The 5,826-nt window shown below is 37.1% G+C and overlaps 1 pseudogene; it reads right to left on the reverse strand.

Annotated features, from left to right (window-relative positions):
• Positions 1-718: 718 nt before the first annotated feature.
• LOC115957616 lies at positions 719-5,491 on the reverse strand (annotated as a pseudogene).
• Between the last annotated feature and the right edge of the window lie 335 nt (positions 5,492-5,826).

Raw genomic sequence — 5,826 nt, forward strand, 5'->3', positions numbered from 1 at the left:
AAAAACTGAAAAAAATTAAATATTTTCAAATGACAAATATAAATAGCTTAATTTAGAAAATCTAATATATCGTATAGACTATACTTTGTAAGAAAATAATTACATCATTTTAAGAAAAGTTTGAGACTAATACTTATAAGTCTCATTTACTATTTTTCTTTTTCACGTAACAAAAAAATAAATTGTCAAATTTTTCTATGCATTACGTGAGTTTGCAACTAGTGTCACTAAATTATAAGACTCTTAACTCAAATTACTGATAATACACTTCATAAGTCATGCTTCTCGCACAATTGTATTATCCTTGCTAAAGATGTTTCATTACAATTGGATTGTTGGGTCAAATTAAGTGATTTGGTATTTGATTTATCAAGGCTTAGAGGTACAATGCAAAATTCTTGGCTTACTAGTACTTGAGTTGTTCTTGCCCAAGAAGAAAAGTTACTAAAAGTTGATTTAAAAAAAAAAAAAGAAAAAAAAAAAAAGACGGTTTTCTCACTATTCCTATATGAAAGGATATACCTGTAATAATAATTTTAGTACCTGCAACAATAGTTCTTATTATAAAACCTGAACATAATCATATAGTGTGAAATAATGTATAACTAGAATCCTCCGCCTCTATTAACAAAATTTAGATGACCAATTTTAGTCTCCTGAGACAGATTAATACATGATATACAATACCTTAATGTCCAGTCACATATCACAGTGGCTCTAGTTTACTGCTTAGAGGAGCTGCCACCTTGTAGTTTTATCAGAGAATAATATTCTCCACCTCGACCCAGAGAAACTAAATCATTATGTGACCCTTGTTCCACAACCTTTCCATTCTTGATCACAGCAATGGAGTCGGCTTTCTGAATTGTTGATAGCCGGTGAGCCACAACTACACATTTCCTGCCAACCATCATCTTCTCAAGTGCTTCTTGAACTAGGTTCTCTGACACACTATCAAGTGCACTGGTAGCCTCATCCAATAGGAGGATTGAAGGGTTTTTTAGTATGGCACGAGCTAGTGCTATTCTTTGCTTCTGACCTCCTGATAGCTGAGCTCCTCTTTCTCCACAAACCACAATGTGTTATACCCATCTTTCATTCCACTGCAATAAAATGTGAATATGTTATCAATAAGGAAGCTGCTAGTTTCATTTGCTATAATGTATGACATTTTCTAGTACATTATTCATTTTTCTTTTGGCTAACCAATATTGAGGCTAAAAGATTTGGGAGTGATTTTTTTTTTTTTTTTTTTACCTACTTAAATTTCATGAATTGTTCAAGTTTCTTTCTCAAAGGACAGGTTAAGGGGCGCAAAAATGTCTGAAACAGTTAATAACATGTGTTCGGTGTAGTGAAAATCAAATCATGGCTTTCTTGCCAAGAAAATTCAATGATATAGGAAGGATTAGAAAGGGAAAATTTTCTAAATTATGGTATGCAATTCTGTACCTTATAAATTCATGAGCATTGGCATGGACAGCAGCTCTTCTTATCTCTGATTCTGTAGCGTCCTCTTTCCCATGGGAAATGTTTTCACGTATTGTTCCAGCAAAAAGAGTTGGCTCCTGGCTTACTAATGCAATATGTGACCTCAGAATTCTCAAATTATAGTTCTTAATTTCCTGTTCATCTATATAGATTGATCCCTTATCAGGATCATAAAATCTCTCAATAAGCCCAATGATGGTTGACTTGCCAGAACCACTCTGCCCCACAAGTGCCACTGTTTGCCCTGCATCAATCTTAAGAGTTAGGCTCTTAAAGATCATTTGATCAGGTCTTGATGGGTATGCAAAGAAGACATTTTTTAGCTCCACACGACCCTTTATTCTTCTTTTAATGTCCAGTCCCCATTTGTTATCTGGATCAATCTCACTTTTCCGGTCTAGGATGGCTAGAACTGATTGAATAGCACTGCTTCCTTTAGATAAATCGTTGGTCATGCTCCCAGCTTCAGCAATAATGTATGCAGTAAATAGCAATATTGAAAATGCTTGAAAAAGATGCTTTGGTTCTATTAAATCTTGTTGTAGGAGCCTCCCACCATACCAGAATGGCAAAGCTGACGAAGCTGTGTTAAAAAACTGGGAGCTAAACAACCCAAAACCTGAAATCCAGGATTGTTTAATACTCTCCTTCCTAGGACCTTTTAAGTTTTCACCAAAAAGACACAATATTCTTTTCTGAGAAGAGAAGGCAGTTATAGTTCTGTGATTAATGACAGCTTCACTTGCTAGTTGGCTTCCTTCCTTCTGTGCTTTTCGAGCTTTTTCAGCCATACTCTTCATCAAAACAGTTCTTGCATAAAAGCTCCCAATGACTATTGGCTGCACTGCAATCATCACAAGGGATAGCCTCCATGTGAGCACAAGTCCTAGTGTGTAAGCAAACGAAGCCCCAAAAATTGCTTGAACAAGCAATGACTTCCGGTCCCCAACAAGGGATCGAACCATGTTAACCTCAGTGGCTAACCTTGCACAAACTGCTGCACTTGTGTTGTCATCTTGAATCTTGATCAAACCACCCAATTTCAAAGGTCATCAGTTTTTCCAGTAAATTCTCCCTTAACCATTTTGTCAACCTTTCTCCCATAATTGAATAATTGTAGTGTTGGAGGACATTGGTGATAAAGTTGAAAATACCAATTCCAAAGAATATGACGGACAAGACTCTGGATTTGGACTTGATTTCAGACTCATCCTTGAGGAAATAGACCGATATAAGTGATCCCACGCAGTAGGCATTTATGGGTTGTACTGCTCCAGAACCTAAGGCTCCCAAGCATCCAAGCATAGCTCTTCCCCACTCTGGCGTATTCATTTTTAGTAAACGCCACTGGGAAGCATGAGGATAGGTAGATTTCTTTAAATATATATCATCATCATCATCATCATCAGGATCATGTGGCATTGAGATGGAGTAGGGTGTGCCCATGGAATATGCCTGACTGAAGGGGTTTAACATTGGAGTACTGTGAATGCTTGATCTCACACTCATTGGACTTGGTGGGATGCTCATTTTGTGGTGGCTTCTTCTCTCTATTGGAGAACTAGGAGTGGTAGAGGCTTCATTTTGCATTGCCGAATCGCAGCCATCTTTGAATATTCCCCACCTTCTCCATCATTCATTGACATCAACTCATTGTGTGAGCCTGACTCAATTACTCTGCCAGCTTGAAGAACCACGATTAGGTTTGCTGTCCTAATTGTGGACAAGAGATGAGCAATGATGATTGTTGTCCTCCCTTTTGATGCCTGATCAATTGCCTCTTGTACTATCCTTTCAGATTGTGCATCCAATGCACTAGTGGCTTCGTCGAGCAGCAGGATCTTGGGATCTTTTAGCAGTGCTCTGGCTATGGCAATTCGTTGCTTTTGACCTCCAGACATTTGGAATCCAAATTGGCCAACCTGTGGAAACTGTAGTAGTTGATGTTATACAGTATTCACATAAATAAGCTTGCCACAAGAATTATTTCAAAAATTTTTGAAGTTCATAATTCTTGTCTAAATCAAACACTTCAAAGTCAAATCAAGATAGTAATTCCTGTGGAAGAAAGTACCAACTGCAATTGGGTAAATGTTATAAGAAAACTGTTTTGGGGATTAAGCAGCTTACTCAATTTATCACACATGCTTTTGGATATAGTTACAATACAATCTTTGCTGCAATTGCATAGAAAATTTTAGAAGGCCTAAAAAAATACTTCAAATCTCCTTGTTAGTCTTTATTTGTTGGAGTACCTTAAAAACTTGACCCAAACATAGCAGACAAGAAACAATTTGAGAGTCTAAAAAGTAGGCTTACTTGAGTTTCATATCCATCTGGTAACTTCGTGATGAAGTCATGTGCATTCGCTGCTTTGGCCGCATTTATGACACTGTTGATTGTAGCTCCTTCCTTTCCAAATAGTATATTCTCTTTTATGGTTGTTGCAAATAGAACAGGTTCCTGATTTACTAGACCCAATTGGGATCTCAACCATTTCAGCTGAAGTCTTCTTATCTTATATCCATCCAAGAGTATTTCTCCTTCAATGGGATCGTAAAATCTTTCCAGTAGTGCAATGACTGTGGACTTGCCAGAACCACTGCCCCCAACTAGACCTACTGTCTTACCAGCTCGAACCTTAAGATTCAAGTCTTCTAAGATTGGCGTATCAGGTCTTGATGGGTAACAAAAAATATACATCTTTGAATTCAATATCTCCTCTCACAAACGATAAAGCTTTTCCCTTTCTATCTTCAGAGTCTATAGTAGGAACTCGATCAATCATTTCGAAAATCCGAGAGGCAGCAGTTGTTGCCTCAGTGATGCCTGTTAGATATGGGAGTGCACTCAAAACACTCCTGAAATCACAAAACAAAATTTATTAATTCTAAATTGAAATAAAGAAGTTGAAGCCTAAGCAACAAGTGAGAAATATAAAATTAGTTGTGAGGAAAAGACTCACAATCCTCCCATGAGTACATTAAACCCAGCTATGAATACATGGCCACCCTTTTCATGTTTTTGAGTAACCAAATAAGTACCAACCCAAGCCTGAAAACCCCAACCGATGTATATTATTCCCATGCTCTCCAACAGTATTCCCTTTACAAGTCCTTGTTTGATTCCAAATTCCAAGGTTGTCTGAAGTGCACGGCTAAATCTATCTAGTGTCTCCTTCTCCCCCACATATGAATATACAGTTCTTATCAAAGAAATTGCTTGCTCTGCAATCCCTCCTGCAACCCCATAGGACTCAATCATCTTCATTATTAGGCCTATCATGATCTTCCCAAAGACAAGCCCCGGAACAATGAACATGATTGAGAGTGGTATAGCTGCCAATGTGAGTCTCCATGACAATATGAAGGCAGATATGTGGCAGAAGACAAAAGTTGACATGTAAGCAAGGCAATCAGGTATCTGCATTTACAAATGAATCCAATTCAACAAGCAGCATAATGATAAAAATTCTAACTTTTGTGTACTCAGCCTATGCTTTCAAGAAGTGCAGCTTCTTGTCATTGATGATACTAGATTGTCTAATCGCCACCAGATTTACATGGTAGATATTTAGAGCCAAACTTTTCGACCATTGTCTCCTCACTCTTTCTTGATATAACAAACTTATTGCAGGCCAAAACCAACTTACTCAGAAAATGATATAACATAAATGAAATATGACTAAGTCTAATATAGAAGTTGTATTCATTTCAAGAAGCCTAGTTATAACCAGTTGTAAACGGTTATCATCTTTATATGAATGGATAAATTATTTAGGATACATAATTCTGAAAATGATTCATGATGGGACTTCTTGTGCTGTGCAATTTTAAAATATGATTTTGAGGATTTCCATCTCTGTCTTCCTGGATAGTAAGCCTAATAAGGGAATCACTGAAATCATACCTTTTCACATAAAGCAACTTGGATTGAATTGGCATCAGAGGAAATGAGCCTCACTACTTGGTTGGTTGTTGAAGTACCAGCAGTTTGATTGTCAAAGAAACCAACATCTTGTCTAAGGACAGATTTCAGGTATTCCATTCTCATCCGAGAGGTCTGTCTCTCAGCAGTTCTTGTCCAACATTGTCCTTCAAAAGCAAATATTAACCACAACAAAACAAAAAACATAGTTAAGGACTAATATTTATGTCACAATCTTCATTTTTTTTTTTCAAGCAAAGGATGATTCCTGAAAGGAATCAAGTTAACAAAAATTGCAACTTACCTATGAAGGCAGAAAGTCCAACTCCAATTGCAGCATAAAGCAATTTGAGCGCATGCTGAAAAAATGGAAACGAATGTAGCAAGTTCACAAATTGCCTAAAGTGT

This window comes from Quercus lobata, chromosome 8 (assembly GCF_001633185.2).
Source record: "Quercus lobata isolate SW786 chromosome 8, ValleyOak3.0 Primary Assembly, whole genome shotgun sequence".
Classification (NCBI taxonomy): domain Eukaryota; kingdom Viridiplantae; phylum Streptophyta; class Magnoliopsida; order Fagales; family Fagaceae; genus Quercus; species Quercus lobata.